Raw genomic sequence first — 20,290 nt, 5'->3', positions numbered from 1 at the left:
TGACATAAGTATTTGATACATCAGAAAAGCAGAAGTTAATATTTGGTACAGAAACCTTTGTTTGCAATTACAGAGATCATACATTTCCTGTAGTTCTTGACCAGGTTTACACACACTGCAGCAGGGATTTTGGCCCACTCCTCCATACAGACGTTCTCCAAATCCTTCAGGTTTCGGGGCTGTCGCTGGGCAATACCGACTTAGATTCCGTCTCTCACAGTTGAAGTGTACCTATGATAAAAATTACAGACCTCTACATGCTTTGTAAGTAGGAAAACCTGCAAAATCGGCAGTGTATCAAATACTTGTTCTCCCCACTGTATCTTTATGTACATATTCTTCATCCCTTTACACTTGTGTGTATAAGGTAGCTGTTGTGAAATTGTTAGGTTAGATTACTCGTTGGTTATTACTGCATTGTCGGAACTAGAAGCACAAGCATTTCGCTACACTCGCATTAACATCTGCTAACCATGTGTATGTGACAAATAAAATTTGATTGATTGATTAGTTCATTGTATCGTTTCTACACGTTGCCATTCCAATCTGAATAGTCTGCAAATAGTTTGACACAAGCTGCACATCTATAAACAATCAATTATTTCGTGCTCTAAAGTGGAATGAAGTCCATGGGGTTCCTTCCAGCCTCTTATTTTCTTTGAAAAGAGACAACTACAACTTCCGTTTAAGAACAAAACTCAAGTGTTTGGTGTAAACGGTTTGTTGCAAAATGTTTTGCAACAGAATCAGTGTAATGAATACACCCCTTGTTAAATCAGAGGCATTTGAAAAGTTAAAACTTTATATTATTCAGCAATGATATTTGATCTCACAATCATTCAAGGCGGATGGTAATTATGGTATTTATACTTTGTGCTGCCAGTGCAACGGAGATAAGAGTAAGACAGGACGCTTCAAATTCCAAAACACAAAGGAACGTTGGAACCATCAAGCAGGGGAATATTACTCTGTCTGCATATTAAAACCCAAAGCATTCAACATAAAATCTCCTTAAAAGATCCACAGCTTTCTTTCTCTAAATATAATAGTGATTATTCTGCCAAACAATGAAGTGCAGTCAGAGCTTGAAGCTTCAAGTCCTTCAGCACATACCTCTTGATACACAGGTCATTTACAATTACATTGCCAGTTAACTTTGGTTGCTGAGGTACTGAAAGGATTGTATAGTGAAAAACTGAAAGATGGTTCACATTTGTGATCGACAGAAGAGATGCCCGTCTTTAGGCTCAATAAGTACTGTACTGACCAAAGTATTTAGAAATTGTTAAATAAAACGGTTGCAAAACAAGAACGGCATCAAAGTGGATGCTCTGGCTGACCATATCCTGATTTTGAACATATACATACATACAGCACTCTCTTAACAAAAAATGGATTCAGTGGTCATACTCACAAAATCAATATTTAGACATACCCTTGATTGAAATAGACATCTTTGTGTTAAAAGTAGCTGACAACTAGGCCATCCAGGAGTGTAGTTTGTCAAATTCCTGAGTTAAAAAACATATAGTTGATTAACAATACAAATCTTCACGGCAGAAATACACACTGTATTTAAAAAACAAAACTACAACATGTGCAAAGTGAAATGGCAGTATAAATCAGTTCACTATTGCAGCCTCTCAAAATTAAGTATTACCGGTAGTCTGAAATCAAGTACAAAAAAATAAATAATAATAAATAAAAATCTGACCATGTATAATGTACCATGCTTCGCGCGCACACACACACACACACACACACACACACACACACACACACACACACACACACACACACACACACACACACACACAGTCTGCCTGGCCATGGGTCCAGAGATGGCTGATCAGGCCGATCTGTGACCTGCGAATCTTGTTGCAGTGGGGGCAGGGAAGGTTTGTGTCCTCTCCTCACCTCCTTTTTAAAAAGGTCAGAGGTAATCGAGGGGCGGAAACAAAAAATGGGCTTGTATGAAATGAGACTCCATTTACAGAAGAGGAATCCCTAAATATATGTGTTAAGTGGTAAAAATAAATGTTGCCTGTTGTGCCCGACATTTTATAGAGGAGTTGCGTAACAAAGAGGAGCAAACTCCTCCGTTCACCTTTCACAAAAATGGCGACCACTTATCAGTTTCCGGGGCACGTATGAGAGGAGGACGGACACACACAGCCCTACTCACTCTGGAAAATCGCTACTTGCATTTAAGAAAAATTGTCAGTCACATGACTAAGTGAACATTTGACTGAGTTCGCCCCTATTTAAACAAACCACACATACTTTTGAACACCATACATCTGACAGAACTAAACAGTAAGATACTCTGACATTCTCCTGAGTGACAAAAGCACCACTTCCCTATCCCATGTAGAGTTAAAGTCGGTGATGATGTCAGAGGCTGGCGTGGGTACTAATGGGATCTCTACCGGGAATAATAGTCTGGGGAGAAGAGTCGTGGTTTGTGGCTGCTCATTGGGTCCGGGGAGGTCATCTTGTGGACGAAGGAGTTTGAGGTGAAACCTGAAACAGAGGTGTGAGTGAAGCACAGCTGGCAAAAAAAATTTGAGCAGTACTGAAACTCAAGCACCTTCAGTGGAGCAGAGAGTATATGAGAGCAATGAACAGCTGTAATCAATGTCTCCAAGCAGCTATTAACCAAATGAGCAAAAACAAGATTGCCAAACACAGATGAAATAAAATGTAAAATGTACTACAGCTACCACTCTCTCCATTAAATTGTGTTGCAGAGGTATAGAGCCTATTAGAAAACGGTAAATTGAAGCAAACACTATTTAAAAGCGGATAAGTTGCCAAACAAAGTAATCCGTCATCTCTTTAACGAGTTATTTCCTATACAATTCAGCAGAAATTCCATCTCAAATTTATACTAAGCCCATTAAGAAATGTGGTACTAATTACTTGTTTTTTCCTGTACCGCCTAAAGCGAAGGAATTGCACTTCAAAATATTTAATGGTTCCTGACTTCCCTGAACAGTTGCATATCGCGGGGACTATTCAATGCTATTGCAGTCCGCCACAGGATGTTTGTGTGCTGTCAAGGGCAGTCAGGTCTGCTAAATTGTAATTACTTCGCTACTATGGCCTATTTATTGCCTTACCTCCTCACGCCATTTGCACACACTGTATATAGACTTTCTTTTTTTCTATTGTGTTATTGACTGTACGCTTGTTTATTCCATGCTTTATCTTGGCCAGGTCGCAGTTGTAAATGAGAACTTGTTCTCAACTAGCCTACCTGGTTAAATAAAGGTGGGGGGAAAATAAAAATGTGTTCTTTGGGAGAATTCCTTTGGCATAGATTCAAGTTTGATCACAATAACTATTTTGTGACACAGAAATTGAAACACCATTTTTTTCCCCCTTTGTGCTTATAGAAACAAATTCTGGAGTGATATGTATGACTGGTTAAAAAATATTTTCCATATCCCAGTTTACTAAAGATAAAGTAACTTTCGGTATAATAATGGAAGATAAGAACATTACATTTTACATTTTAGTCATTTAGCAGACGCTCTTATCCAGAGCGACTTACAGTAGAGTGCATACATTTTATTACATTTTACATACTGAGACAAGGATATCCCTACCGGCCAAACCCTCCCTAACCCGGACGACGCTATGCCAATTGTGCGTCGCCCCACGGACCTCCCGGTTGCGGCCGGCTGCGACAGAGCCTGGGCGCGAACCCAGAGACTCTGGTGGCGCAGCTAGCACTGCGATGCAGTGCCCTAGACCACTGCGCCACCCGGGAGGACATTACATTTCTTTTTTTTTTTTCTTTTTATCCCATTTTCTCCCCAATTTTCGTGGTATCCAATCGCTAGTAATTACTATCTTGTCTCATCGCTACAACTCCCGTACGGGCTCGGGAGAGACGAAGGTCGAAAGCCATGCGTCCTCCGAAGCACAACCCAACCAAGCCGCACTGCTTCTTAACACAGCGCGCCTCCAACCCGGAAGCCAGCCGCACCAATGTGTCGGAGGAAACACCGTGTACCTGGCCCCCTTGGTTAGCGCGCACTGCGCCCGGCCCGCCACAGGAGTCGCTGGAGCGCGATGAGACAAGGATATCCCTACCGGCCAAACCCTCCCTAACCCGGACGACGCTATGCCAATTGTGCGTCGCCCCACGGACCTCCCGGTCGCGGCCGGCTGCGACAGAGCCTGGGCGCGAACCCAGAGACTCTGGTGGCGCAGTTAGCACTGCGAAGCAGTGCCCTAGACCACTGCGCCACCCGGGAGGCCGGACATTACATTTCTATTGAAAGTTCTACTTATTTTGGGTACATTTTATATTCATAAAAATGCATAAAAACACAGCCTTTGTTTTGTTTTTCCAGAAATAAATGTTTAATTACTTCGATTCATTGGAATGTATAAGGAGAAAAAAGTTGGCAAAAAGACTCCTGAAATAGATGAATGAATGAGTTATTAGTTATGTTGTACCCCTTGTGTGCTCGGTTTCCCACTGATTCTATTTGAATGCACATGTTAGGGGCAGCAGGTAGCCTAGTGGTTAGAGCGTTGGACTAGTGATCGAATCCCCGAGCTGACAATGTAATCTGTCGTTCTGCCCCTGAACAAGGCAGTTAACCCACTGTTCCTAGGCTGTCTGAAAATAAGAATTTGTTCCTAACTGACTTGCCTAGTTAATTAAAATGATGCCTTATTGTATTTGTACATTGGTAATAAAAAAAAAAAAACGATTTAAGACATTGTTAAAAAAAATGACAGGTCTCTACCTGAAGGGGGCGGTGTTCTCTGAAAGGCTGGGTGAGGTGCTAAGTCCTTCTCAGAAAACGGTGCATGACACACTTGATGGGAAGAGAGCATTAACATCACATGTTAGACGGTCAAATTATGTCTTCATGGTTCCTGAAGATCTGCAGTATCATCAAGAAATTCACATTCCCCGCCTAGGGCTGGGTGATATCGTATTTTCAGGTATACCAGTTTGGATCCACATACTAGTATGGATTTTTATAATCTATAACAATATTTTCACCCAGTGCACAGTACGTTCTACTGGACTACTTCGGCAGTTTTGTCCTAGTTTGGATGAGTATAAAACAAATCAGAATGCAGATAAATTATTTGGTTTTAATGCACTGTCACCCTTAACAATAATGACATCTGACTACCACTGTATTTCTCCTCACACAATTAACATATATTTCAAACTTTTATTATTCAGAAACAAACTACAATAAAATACTGCAATACCGTCAAAAATTAGATCTGATATGACATTTTGGCCATATCGCCCCAGCCTCATCTAAGCCACGTGATTTTCATTGTATCGACTTATAATGCAGACCTGCTGACAGTAAAGAGGTGACCAGCCTTGTGGGGGAAGTGGCAACTCACCAATGATGATGATGGCCGTGCCAGCCAGGAGAGCCAAAATGGTGAAGAACATCTGGTAGGAGTCTATGAAGCCCTGCAGGAAATGGGTCTCTCCATGGTAACAGCAGCTGGAGTGGAGGACAGAGGGGTGGGTGAGACTAGGACCTGACACTGCTCAATGCTCCCTTCTAGCCGTTATGAACTTGTTCTTTGTAAAGCAAAATCCCTGTTGAATGTTTTGATAAAACAACGACACAATGGTATTGTGCTAGTTGGCGCTGCAGAGAAAACCTAATGTGCTCCATTTCTCCAGCCAATTAACACCTAATGGCTTTATGGATGGCTGGTCAGAAGATGCAGGGTTCACACTGCAGTCTCCTGCTTTCCTACTGATGCAGTAATAATACAGCTCTAAGATGAGATGATGGACCTGAACATTTTAAAGAAAAGTTTCCCAAGTCTCAAACGTTTGGGAAGTGTAATAGTGTGTAGATACTTTTCCCCTTCTACACAGCATCTTGCTACCCTGCACCATCACAGCATTAAACCATTAATATATCTTCAGCCCTGTTCCACTCAGAGATGATGTTGCTGACCTTGCATGGTGGTGTTGGTCAGCCACGTGGATGAGGGTGACTGGGATGACGAGGGTGTGGCCAGTGGATGAGCTGGTTATGGAGAACCGAGATGGACAGAGAACTGGACGATACCTAACGGACAGGAGGAGATGGTGGGTGAATCAGCGGGGTTATAGAGAATTAACATCCAGTGCCAAATGTTTTACATCCCTCATTGTCCATCATCAATCATTTCCCTTCTCCATTTTTATCTCCTTCTCTAAAGTGTGATGAGACCCATGTCAAAGGTACTTTATATGAAAGTTGATTGACATCCAGACCTTCAGGCTGTCGAGTGCTGCGGCGGGGCCGTAGACGATGAGCTCTGCGCTGGGCTGCAGGTTGCTGAGCAGCAGCTCTGTCTGGTCAGAATACAGGCCTGTCTCCACAGGCAGCCTGGCACAGACCTGCTCCCCAGAGAAAGCACTGCCCTTCACCCCAGCCCTCACCAACAGGCTGGTCATGGACAGGCTCAGCACCCGGGTCTGCTGGTCACTCAGAGGCTGCAATGTCAGAGAGCAAGAATCTGTAAGGAGGAGATATAGAATTACAAACCAGTCTAATGTGTGCACAAATCTAAGGGTCTAACGAGAAAGTGACGTCAACAGTCTCATTTCAAGACTATAATGTTCATGGATGCTTACTTTTTAAAGAGTATGCTTGTCCTCTACAACCACAACACGTTCCCAGATGCTAACACAAACTAACACAATTAGGCCTCCCTCTACTATCAGTTGTTTGGAGAAAGGGAGCCCATTCAGCTGACTATATTATCCCTACACTGTTTATGGCCTTCAGTGAATTCATTTCATGAGAGTTACAGGTATTGATTATTCCCTCGTAAACACTACTTCCTTGCCCTCTTTGCCACAACAGCCCCTGGTGCACTCCACACACACACACCAGCTGGCCCACTGTGGGTTTAGTAAATCCCTGCATGCATTTTCATTGGATCTAATGGGCGGTTAATGATGTGAAGGTCATATCCATTATACATAAGTAAACTGAAACTTAGAGCAAAGACCATCCAGTGAACATATTGGCCAACATTCACCACATCATCATTCTTGAGCCCTAACAGGTCCTACCGGTGCTGGGATCGAAGCTGGTGTTTGTGAGGTAGACGTCGTGTGCGGAGAACTCGACAGCGTCACTGGTGAAGCTCAGAAGGCAGCTGACGGAGCTCTCTGGGTGCAGCAGGGCGATAGACGCAGTCTGGGCCGAGGAACAGGAGCCTATGAGCTTGTTTCCATTCTCTCTGGTGGTGAGCAGCACCCTGGTGTCCTTGTCCCCCATCACCGCTGTCCTGGTGGCCCCCTCCACCACTACCTGGCACAAACACACAGGGAGGCACAACACTGGCATCTCTTGGGGTGCATCTCAATGCAATGACAAAGGAACAGGGCTGGTAAAAGCGATTCCAGGGGTTGCCTCACCTATCCTGTGATGTGGCCCTTTACACTCGTACCAGTACAGGTAGAAAATGGCAGACTTGAACACTGATAAATGGCTAAATTGGAACGCAATGACTGTACAGTAACATGCTATACATGACGTCAGAGCTCAGGCTCTGCACTTCACGGGTTTTGACTGACAGCTGTTCCGAACTTGACCACCGTGCATGACAAGTTGCTCCCATCCCTCAAGCAAGTTGGGCAACTTTTGCACATTTGTTGTTGTCTGAGTGAGGGTTGCTGTAAATGAAGAGGACTCAATGTATTTTGAAAGATGAGACGTGGAGGATTCTAATACAGTAAATAACGCTTTGATGTCATTCAAAAGCCAAACACCCGCGAGTCCAAATGTGTCAACGCTTATGATCACTATGTTTGATGTACAGTTACAAGAGTACATACCCTGGGTTGTTCTGAACACAATGAGCCTATTTGTCCATTGTGAAGAAAATTTGCAGTGGAACACGCACCTGAATGGAGTCATGGCTCCTATGCGCACCAAAATGACAATCTGTTTCTCTGAATTACCTTGTAAAAGCCTAACACTAAGATTGTATTTTATAACTTAGCTAGTCATGAATAGGCTTTCAAATGATGCACACCTGACCCAGATTGTGATTTATAAATGGGCTGTTTTTAAATTGAGTAAAAAAAACAGTGTGTGATGGCAGGGATGCAGGGGTTGTATTCCAAACAGAAAAAACTCCAAGTGTGCTTGCTGGAGTTCCCCAATGGCAGAGCTAGGACCTCAAAAAAGCACCGTAGACTTCTTTGAGTCATAAAAGTGCATTGAAATTACTTAGGAACTGGTGCACACTTTGGTCCTCAACTGTCTAATAATTTTCCATAATCTCCAAACTGTTCCCTTTTAATTCCTACCATGCTTTTCATATTCCGTCTGTAAGAAACATTTCAATTTAGCCCTATCCATATAGGCCAATTCCCGCAACGCAAGTGAACAGCTGTGCATATTCATTTCAGTGTTCAGTACAGCAACATGGTATCTGCTAACATCTCCATTCAGAGTCATTCTCCTTTAAAAATGTCATTACTGAGTTATCTACTGAACCAGATAGCATCCATCTAATCCACACGGATCCTCCTCAGCCATTCACTCCCTGCTAATTGGGAAAGATTCATATGTAAATGCACAAAAGGCCTGTAGCAGCCAGAAGGAGGGAGCTGCCTGGAAGAGACAGACAGACTCTCTCTGTGCGTTTGTGTGAGAGAGAGAGCTCAATCTCAGAGAGGAAGGCTGGGCTAGTAATGAATCCTTACCATGCTGCCTGCGTCATGTCGCTCTGCGGAGAATCGCCACATAAGGGGAGGGGCATCACACACATTACACCACTATGATTAACATCTACACTAGTGGGAAAGGGAAAGGGGGATACCTAGTCAGTTGTACAACAATGCATTCAACTGAAATATGTCTTCTGCATTTAACCCAACCCCTCTGAATCAGAGAGGTGAGGGTGCGGCCATAATCGACATCCACGTCTTCGGCGCCTGGAGAACATTATTTATTTTTTGTACCCTTGTCAGTTCGGGGATTCCATCTAGCAACCTTTCGGTTACTGGCCCAACGCTCTAACCACTAGTCTACCTGGCCCAACGCTCTAACCACTAGGCTACCTTACACAAAGCTGTCTTAGTGATCATGATGGTGATGAGATAAGTATTTGTGATGCATCCACATGGTGTCAGATTTGATGCAGATATCATCTTACCGCCATAGCGAATGTGTAAAACAAGTATAGTACCTTTCTGTAGGTCTTCAGCAGGCCAGTGATCTCATAGTAGACAGTGGCGGTGCCTGCATCTCTGGGCACGCCCGTTTTAGAGTCCACCTGCAGCACGCCAGTGGATGAGGAGGTCCAGGTACCCGGGACACCTGTAGGGAAGAGAGAAGAGCTGAAACATTACACAACGCTCAAAACTAGAATATTCACACTTCATTTAGAAGACTGTCTTATACGTCACACTGCTTCACTCAGGGCTGACAATTGTAATGTTTGCAAACCTCCAATAAACATTCTTATTTCTAGCTTTGAAAAAAAGCTCCCAAAAAATCTGCAGAAAAATGACTGCATTCAGAACTACATAAACAAAGTAAATTGCTAAAAATATCATTATCTCATAGTTAACATAAAGATTCAACATCAAAAGAACCAATCGATCCAATGAAACATACATTTCAATCCAAAATAGTCTGAACATCTTTCGTAGATAAGCCTAACCTCATTTCATGCACCTTGGTTGTACTACTAGTAACAGTGCCAAGTAACAGTGCATCTGTTATTTTACAACACCACATTAACCTCTCTTTGACATCTCACCTTGGAGGCTGAGGTGCTGGGCACTCAGGCAAACCACATCTCCCACCACCAGCATCGTGGCGTTCTCTGGGTGGATAGCATGCTGGACTGGCAGTGCCAGGTAGTCAGCCATCCCCGTATTCTCCTCGTCCCACACGGCCAGCAGGGTGAGACCCACGCTGACCGTCCGCACAGTCAGACTGTTGTTACATGGGCCTCGGCCAACCTGCACCAGGTCATCCCTACAGACAGACAGGAGAGCGAATGGTCAACATGAGTTTGGTTGGTACGAATTCACAACGGCTATACTTGCATAACCAGTAATCAACTACCTCTGCCTGGACACAAGACCAGAAGTGATTCTCCTGTGGCCCTATAGGGCCCCAATCACAGTCAGAGCCCCTTACTACCCCACCATCTTACTTACTCTTATTTGGACACATCTCTTCTATAGTCTGTCAGCACTTTGAGAACAAAATAATGGAATCAATTTATTGTGCAGGCGAATGACAGAGTCCCTAGCAGGGCTGAGCAGCACAGCCTCCCCTCTTCACTCTCACCTATTCATTTAGCTCACTCAGGTGGAAACAACTCACTCTGAAATGGGAATCAAATACAATTTTATTGGTCACATACACATATTTAGCAGATGTTATTGCGGGTGTAGCGAATTGCTTGTGTTCCTAGCTCCAATAGTGCAGTAATATCTAACAATTCACACACATCTAAAAGTAAAATAATGGAATTAAGAAAAATGTAAATATTAGGACGAGCAATGTCAGAGTGGCATTGACTAAAATACAGTAGAATAGAATACAGTACATACATATGAAATGAGTAAATTACGTAAACATAATTAAAGTGACCAGTGATTCCATGTCTTTGTATATAGGGCAGCAGCCTCTAAGGTGCAGGGTTGAGTAACTGGGTGGTAGCCAGCTAGTGATGGCTATTTAACAGTCTGATGGCCTTGAGATAGAAGCTCTTTTTCAGTCTCTCGGTCCCAGCTTTGTCAGACCAGCATTGAATTATTTGTTTGATCTTAGCTAGCTACATAGCCGTCTTTGTATCAAAGATAATTGTGTAGTTTAGAGTAATTATTGAGGTTCGCTAGCCAGCTATTTTCGTCCTTCTAACGTAACGTAGTCAACACTGCTAGCTAGCCAGCTAGCCAGCTAGCCAGCTAGCCACCGAATAGCAGCACTGTATAAACTATTACATTACAACGGAACGACTTGATTAGTGTAGTGTTAGCTAGCTACATAGTTGTCTTTGCTGTCTTTGTATCTAAGATAATTGTGTAGTTTAGAGTAATTATCGGTTAGCTAGCCAGCTATTTTCGTCCGCCGCGCTGCCGTTCTCCTACCTAGTCAACACTGCTAGCTAACACTGCTAGCTAGCCAACTCCTACCGAATAGCAACACTGTAGAAACTAATACATTACAACGGAACGACTTGATTAGCGTAGTGTTAGCTAGCTACATAGTTGTCTTTGCTGTCTTTGTATCCAAGATAATTGTGTAGTCTAGAGTAATTGTCGAGGTTACCTAGCCAGTTAGAGGTTACCTAGCCAGCTACACTTTCAAACAAAGTCAACAACGCAGCCACTGCTAGCTAGCCTATTTCACCAGCCAGCAGTACTATATCATTTTAGTCAATAAGATTTTTTGCAACGTAAGCTTAACTTTCTGAACATTCGAGACGTGTCGTTTCGAATATTGAGACGTGTAGTTTCGAGATTGTCATTCCAATCTCCTTTGCATTAGCGTAGCCTCTTCTGTAGCCTGTCAACTATGTGTCTGTCTATCCCTCTTCTCTCCTCTCTGCACAGACCATACAAACGCTTCACACCGCGTGGCCGCTGCTACTCTAACCTGGTGGTCCCAGCGCGCACGACCCACGTGGAGTTCCAGGTCTCCGGCAGCCTCTGGAACTGCCGATCTGCGGCCAACAAGGCAGAGTTCATCTCAGCCTATGCCTCCCTCCAGTCCCTCGACTTCTTGGCACTGACGGAAACATGGATTACCACTGATAACACTGCTACTCCTACTGCTCTCTCCTCGTCTGCCCACGTGTTCTCGCACACCCCGAGAGCTTCTGGTCAGCGGGGTGGTGGCACTGGGATCCTCATCTCTCCCAAGTGGACATTCTCTCTTTCTCCCCTGACCCATCTGTCTATCGCCTCCTTTGAATTCCATGCTGTCACAGTTACCAGCCCTTTCAAGCTTAACATCCTTATCATTTATCGCCCTCCAGGTTCCCTTGGAGAGTTCATCAATGAGCTTGACGCCCTGATAAGTTCCTTTCCTGAGGATGGCTCACCTCTCACAGTTCTGGGTGACTTTAACCTCCCCACGTCTACCTTTGACTCATTCCTCTCTGCCTCCTTTCCACTCCTCTCCTCGTTTGACCTCACCCTCTCACCTTCCCCCCCTACTCACAAGGCAGGCAATACGCTTGACCTCATCTTTACTAGATGCTGTTCTTCCACTAATCTCATTGCAACTCCCCTCCAAGTCTCCGACCACTACCTTGTATCCTTTTCCCTCTCGCTCTCATCCAACACTTCCCACACTGCCCCTACTCGGATGGTATCGCGCCGTCCCAACCTTCGCTCTCTCTCCCCCGCTACTCTCTCCTCTTCCATCCTATCATCTCTTCCCTCTGCTCAAACCTTCTCCAACCTATCTCCTGATTCTGCCTCCTCAACCCTCCTCTCCTCCCTTTGACTCTATGTCCCCTATCCTCCAGGCCGGCTCGGTCCTCCCCTCCTGCTCCGTGGCTCGACGACTCACTGCGAACTCACAGAACAGGGCTCCGGGCAGCCGAGCGGAAATGGAGGAAAACTCGCCTCCCTGCGGACCTGGCATCCTTTCACTCCCTCCTCTCTACATTCTCCTCTTCTGTCTCTGCTGCTAAAGCCACTTTCTACCACTCTAAATTCCAAGCATCTGCCTCTAACCCTAGGAAGCTCTTTGCCACCTTCTCCTCCCTCCTGAATCCTCCTCCCCCTCCTCCCCCCTCCCTCTCTGCGGATGACTTCGTCAACCATTTTGAAAAGAAGGTCGACGACATCCGATCCTCGTTTGCTAAGTCAAACGACACCGCTGGTTCTGCTCACACTGCCCTACCCTGTGCTTTGACCTCTTTCTCCCCTCTCTCTCCAGATGAAATCTCGCGTCTTGTGACGGCCGGCCGCCCAACAACCTGCCCGCTTGACCCTATCCCCTCCTCTCTTCTCCAGACCATTTCCGGAGACCTTCTCCCTTACCTCACCTCGCTCATCAACTCATCCTTGACCGCTGGCTACGTCCCTTCCGTCTTCAAGAGAGCGAGAGTTGCACCCCTTCTGAAAAAACCTACACTCGATCCCTCCGATGTCAACAACTACAGACCAGTATCCCTTCTTTCTTTTCTCTCCAAAACTCTTGAACGTGCCATCCTTGGCCAGCTCTCCTGCTATCTCTCTCAGAATGACCTTCTTGATCCAAATCAGTCAGGTTTCAAGACTAGTCATTCAACTGAGACTGCTCTTCTCTGTGTCACGGAGGCGCTCCGCACTGCTAAAGCTAACTCTCTCTCCTCTGCTCTCATCCTTCTAGACCTATCGGCTGCCTTTGATACTGTGAACCATCAGATCCTCCTCTCCACCCTCTCCGAGCTGGGCATCTCCGGCGCGGCTCACGCTTGGATTGCGTCCTACCTGACAGGTCGCTCCTACCAGGTGGCGTCGCGAGAATCTGTCTCCGCACCACGTGCTCTCACCACTGGTGTCCCCCAGGGCTCTGTTCTAGGCCCTCTCCTATTCTCGCTATACACCAAGTCACTTGGCTCTGTCATATCCTCACATGGTCTCTCCTATCATTGCTATGCAGACGACACACAATTAATCTTCTCCTTTCCCCCCTCTGATAACCAGGTGGCGAATCGCATCTCTGCATGTCTGGCAGACATATCAGTGTGGATGACGGATCACCACCTCAAGCTGAACCTCGGCAAGACGGAGCTGCTCTTCCTCCCGGGGAAGGACTGCCCGTTCCATGATCTCGCCATCACGGTTGACAACTCCATTGTGTCCTCCTCCCAGAGTGCTAAGAACCTTGGCGTGATCCTGGACAACACCCTGTCGTTCTCAACCAACATCAAGGCGGTGACCCGTTCCTGTAGGTTCATGCTCTACAACATTCGCAGAGTACGACCCTGCCTCACACAGGAAGCGGCGCAGGTCCTAATCCAGGCACTTGTCATCTCCCGTCTGGATTACTGCAACTCGCTGTTGGCTGGGCTCCCTGCCTGTGCCATTAAACCCCTACAACTCATCCAGAACGCCGCAGCCCGTCTGGTGTTCAACCTTCCCAAGTTCTCTCACGTCACCCCGCTCCTCCGCTCTCTCCACTGGCTTCCAGTTGAAGCTCGCATCCGCTACAAGACCATGGTGCTTGCCTACGGAGCTGTGAGGGGAACGGCACCTCCGTACCTTCAGGCTCTGATCAGGCCCTACACCCAAACAAGGGCACTGCGTTCATCCACCTCTGGCCTGCTCGCCTCCCTACCTCTGAGGAAGTACAGTTCCCGCTCAGCCCAGTCAAAACTGTTCGCTGCTCTGGCACCCCAATGGTGGAACAAACTCCCTCACGACGCCAGGTCAGCGGAGTCAATCACCACCTTCCGGAGACACCTGAAACCCCACCTCTTTAAGGAATACCTAGGATAGGATAAAGTAATCCTTCTAACCCCCCCCCCCCCCCTTAAAGAGTTAGATGCACTATTGTAAAGTGGTTGTTCCACAGGATATCATAAGGTGAATGCACCAATTTGTAAGTCGCTCTGGATAAGAGCGTCTGCTAAATGACTTAAATGTAAATGTAAATGAATAGACCAGTGCAGTAGTTTGATGGCCATCGTGGTATCGGCATGAGGGGGAATATCCACGGCTGTGACTATAACCAAAGAGAATCCTCTTGGGAGGTAATACGGTTGGCATTTGTTGCGAGGTATTCTAGGTCGGGTGAACAAAAGGACTTGAGTTTCTGTACGTTATCATAATCACACCATGTGTACTTAATCATGAAACATACACCACCGCCTTTCTTCCCGGAGAGTTTTTTATTCTTGTATGCAATGTACTGAGAACCCAGCTGGCTGTATGGATGGGGACAGTATATCTGGAGAGAGCCATGATTCTGTGAAACAGAGTATGTTACTGTCCCTGATGTCTCTCTGAAAGGAGATCCTCGCCCTGAGCTCATCTACTTTATTGTTCTGAGACTGAACATAGCGAGTAATATACTCTGAAGCGGTGGATGGTGTGCACGCCTCCTGAGTCAGACTAGAAGTCCACTCCAAATACCTCTTCTCCGCCGGCGTCTTGGAGCAGCCTCTGGGATAAGTTCAATTGCCCTGGGGGGGTGAACAAAGGATCCAATTCGGGAAAGTATTATTCTTGGTCCTAATGCTGGTGAGTTACCGCCCCTCTGATATCCAAAAGTTACTTCCAGTTGTATATAATAACACAAAAAGCGTTCTGGGCTAATAGTGTAAGAAATAACACACAAAAAAACAAAATACTGCAAAGTTGCTTAGGAGCTAGAAGCAGAGCTGCCATGTCTGTCGGCTCCATCTTACTAAGTAACAGCCAGCTAAATTCATGTTGTGAACCTTGGGAGAGAGGTGCTGGCTTTAAAACTATGGTCGATGTCCACGCCGCCTCGGAAATCTAATTAGCACAATAACAACAACCCCAGAAAAATCTGTCACTTTAAGCTAGAGATATCTGCATTGGATGCATCTCAATTGACTTCATCCGCCTATGTAACACTTCTGCATCTGTGGTGAAAGGTGACAGAGCTAGAGCGGTGCTTGTCAGACCATGAGACGTCCCAAAAATCGGTCTTCTCACAAAATCGTCTGTAGCGTCCCAACTGTTTGGCATATAAACTATTATGACCCATCTATGGAAAGATGCTCTATGACCTCCAAGCATCTTAGGACTCGTCTGAAGTCGGTGCAGCCAATCTGCCAACTTCTGTCTATAGCATCCAAACAGTTTGGACTACACACTAAAATAACCCCTCTATGAAAAGGTGAGACTCACAAACACATCAGTTGTTTTGCTCTAGGACATCAACAGGCCTCACAAGACTCGTCTGAATATATGGAGACTGTTTAGTGCCAAAAATAAGGGGTTAAATACTTGCAGGGGAAAAAAGTGTTTTCTGACTGTCTTCTACCTCTCAGATTTAGGACAGACACTTCAGAACAACCTTTCTTTTTTGGGGGGGGGGGGGGGACGATGACTACCTGTTGTTCCATGTAGTGAATCTGTTATTCAATGAGTTTGTATTGGCTAATAGCAGCAAGGCCCAAAATTATGTCATCAAATAATTTTTGTATATCTTTTTTTAATACTTCAAGGGGTCTTAAAATTCAAAATCTAATAGCAAAACGATCCTTGGTATGACTTTAAAACAATTCCATATAGCTTAGTAGTATCTCCCCCCTCCCCCGGCTTAGACTCTTGTGGGTGCCATGGTGCACTCGTTTACTGTAGTTGTACTGCTGCAGCATTCAGATATACAGACTGCGGCTGTGCAACATGCAGTCACAATCACACAGACATACTTTGTGTTGTACTCAAACAGCAACACACAGACGAATCCCAGTGTTTCCACTTCTACATATCTCAATGTCCTGTACGGGTCAATATCATAAAAAAGTACACCCCATACAGAGCATGAGAATGTAATTCAGAAAATCAATACTAGGCAGGGAGTCACTATTTACAATGTTTACTTTGCTGAGGGGCTACAAGAACTGATTGAATAAATGCATTCTGAGAGATTTAAGTGTTAAATTAAAATGTTCTGTTCCACTGGTAAAGGCAATGGAGAGACATTAGTTCGAGGAAAGATGGAAGAGTTCGCGCCAACAGATCACTCCGAGAGCAGCTTTGGCACTACTTTTCCAGCTCATGATGACAAAATGATGGCTCCACAGCCTTGGTCCACACAGGTAACAGCCCTTGAACCCTACCATCCCATCTTAAATTGTCTGCCATGCTGCTTTTCCCCTTGCTGTTTGCATTTTCTTCCCCAATTAGTACACATTCTGAATCCTGTACCTTCATATCTCAAGTACAAGATAACTTTATTATCCCAAAAGTGGTCAATTCATTTGACTTTCAAATCTGCACAAAATAGTATTATTGTAGGGTCCTTTGTAACCTGAAAATGAATACCTTTAGGGAAATACACAGAAAGCAACCATAATTAACCAGAACTAACAAGTGTGAACTTTCCTGTTGGTGGTGAACGTGAGCAGGGAGTTATGACTGAAGGACCTCTCCGGTGTTAGCATGGAGGTGAACAGTGAAAGTAAGGACCATGCCCAGAGGAATAGCAGACAGGCTGTCTCTGTGTAGAATTGGACTGGTGCTGAAACGCAGGTACGACACTGGAACCACCTGGAAAACCACAGAAAGGAGCAAAACCTTTTTATGCAAGTAAAGTACATTTTGGATTTTTTTTATTACAGGCCTGATGGAAACAGAAAATCTTTCGGCAAACTTTCCAAATGTCGACAAAACAAAATACGCTAGAAAATGTGGGATATTTTTTAGTTGGTAAAATGAATTATGCGAGAAATGTCGGTAGAAACGCTTTTATGGGCAAATATTGATAGAATAACCATTATATCGAAGTAAACTTGGGAGTCACACAATGGCATGTAGTGTAGTCTTCCCACTACGACTCAGGAAACTATGCAGTTTATTAGGCTACAGATGAAATAAGTTATAAACTTCAGAGTGGTGACAGTGCACGGTGATGAGCTTGATGCTCCTTTCCAATAAATATCGATGGTCTTATTCTGGTGACATGATGATCGATGCTTAGCTGCAATTTGTCCATACTAATAATCTTATCATGTAGGCTATACGTGCTCTCTAGCCAACAGAGCACAGATAGCGCTGTTGGCTACTCGCTATATAACGCAATATTTTAACTTGTTTTATTCGGAACATGGGAATTTAACCGCAAAAGGTATTTTTCTGTACACTACATCATCATACTCAGCCTTTTATCTGCAACATGTGTATGTGACCAGTAAAATGCAATTTGAACCAGTCAATTTGATGGAAACATCTCTCATGGGAAAATCTGCATAAAAACTATATGCATATTTTTGCATATACAGTTGAAGTCAGAAGTTTACATACACTTTGTTGGAGTCATTAAAACTCATTTTTCAACCACTCCACAAATTTCTTGTTAACAAACTATAGTTTTGGCAAGTCGGTTAGGACATTACTTTGTGCATGACACAAGTAATTTTTCCAACAATTGTTTACAGACAGATTATTTCACTATCACAATTCCAGTGGGTCAGAAGTTTACATACAATAAGTTGGCTGTGCCTTTAAACAGCTTGGAAAATTCCAGAAAAGTATGTCATGGCTTTAGCTTCTGATAGGCTAATTGACATCATTTGAGTCAATTGGAGGTGTACCTGTGGATGTATTTCAAGGCCTACCTTCAAACTCAGTGCCTCTTTTCTTGACATCATGGGAAAATCTAAAGAAATCAGCCAAGACCTCAGAAAAAAATTGTAGACCTCCACAAGTCTGGTTCATCCTTGGGCGCAATTTCCAAACACCTGAAGGTACCATGTTCATCTGTACTGTTACGTTCCAGTTTCTGTGTTGTGGGTTTGTATGTATATATTTTCAGGATGGCTTCCTGGATCCCCCAAGCAGCTGATTGGTCAAACCCATCAATGATTGGAGCTGACCCAGCCCTCTCGTCAGATACAGCTGTCTGCAATTACAAGCTCCTTCTCCAGCTGGATAAAGTGTTCCTTTGTTAGGAGAGAGAGCTTCTTTGATGTCCTGTGTTGGTTGTTGCTCAGACAGTTTTTGGAAAGTATTTTGTAGCCAGTCCTGCTGAGGCATGTTTATGTCAAAAGGACTGTGTTTTTGATTATTGAAATTGTTCACTTTACGTTAGTAATTATTCTGTTTTTGTTCCCGGGGGGGAAGGTGAAGGCACCTTGGGAGTGCTAAGGCAAGAGGCCTGCGGGCATACATATACCCGTAGTATGTACTCTTCTATGCACACGAGTTAAGACTTGGGCGTACAACCCCCTGTAGTTTGGTTAGCGCTCCACGTGGCCTTAAGTTTAGGTAGGCAGGTAAGGTAGGAGAGAGGACTAACCTTTACTTTCTTTGGTTCCGTGGACGGCCCCTTTTCGCCACATTACCGTGTTAAGGAAATAAGTTCCCTGTAAACGGTAATATTCTCTGCCTCTGTCGTCCTTACCTATAATCACATACCTCTTTCACTCCACGGGGAGTTGAGTGTAGCAGGGTGTTGCGTTCCCTCCAAGAGGCATGCGTAACATGTACAAACAATAGTACGCAAGTATAAACACCATGGGACCACGCAGCCGTCATACCGCTCAGGAAGGAGACGTGTTCTGTCTCCTAGAGATTAACGTACTTTGGTGCGAAAAATGCAAATCAATCCCAGAACAGCAAAGGACCTTGTGAAGATGCTGGAGGAAACATATCTATATCCACAGTAAAACTAGTCCTATATCGACATAACCTGAAAGGCCGCTCAGCAAGGAAGAAGCCACTGCTCCAAAACTGCCATAAAAAGGCCAGACTACGGTTTGCAAATGCACATGGGGACAAAGATCATACTTTTTGGAAAAATGTCCAAAGGGACTGGTGCACTTCACAAAATAGATAGCATCATGAGGAAGTAAAATTATGTGGATATATTGAAGCAACATCTAAAGACATCAGTCGCAAATGGGTCTTCCAAATGGACAATGACCCCAAGCATACTTCCAAAGTTGTGGCAAAATGGCTAAAGGACAACAAAGTCAAGGTATTGGAGTGGCCACCACAAGCCCTGACCTCAATCTTCTACAAAATTTGTGGGCAGAACTGAAAAAGCGTGTGCGAGCAAGGAGGCCTACAAACCTGACTCCGCTACACCAGCTCTGTCAGGAGGAATGGGCCAAAATTCACCCAACTTATTGTGGGAAGCTTGTGAAAGGCTACCCAAAATGTTTAACCCAAGTTAAACAATTTAAAGGAAATGCTACCAAATACTAATTGAGTGTATGTAAACTTCTGACCCACTGGGAATGTGATGATAGAAATAAAAGCTGAAATAAATCATTCCACTATTTCTGACATTTCACATTCTTAAAATAAAGTGGTGATTCTAACTGACCTAAGGGATTTTTTTTACTAGGATTGAATGTCAGGAATTGTGAAACTGAGTTTTTAAATGTATTTGGCTAAGGTGTATGTGGACTTCAACTGTATGTCTGTAAATCTATCACCAATTGGATGGAAATCTAGCTATAGACAGCAATGTAAGAGAATACGCTTATACCAATGATAAGTCAAATACAAAGCACTCCATCTCTCATTTAATAGTCTTAAAATGTGATGCCATTTGTAATGACTTTATAATGCCATGAAGACAACAGCGTCAACATTTATAAACTCCGCAAAAAA

At 44.4% G+C, this 20,290-nt stretch overlaps 1 pseudogene; it reads right to left on the bottom strand.

The window, feature by feature from the left end:
- Positions 1–2,425: 2,425 nt before the first annotated feature.
- LOC120061639 overlaps positions 2,426–20,290 on the bottom strand; it is a 51,162-nt pseudogene continuing 33,297 nt past the window's right edge.

Source organism: Salvelinus namaycush, chromosome 16 (genome assembly GCF_016432855.1).
Source record: "Salvelinus namaycush isolate Seneca chromosome 16, SaNama_1.0, whole genome shotgun sequence".
Taxonomy (NCBI): Eukaryota; Metazoa; Chordata; class Actinopteri; order Salmoniformes; family Salmonidae; genus Salvelinus; species Salvelinus namaycush.
Note: the sequence above shows the minus strand (reverse complement) of the source record. Positions and strands in the feature narration are given on the sequence as shown.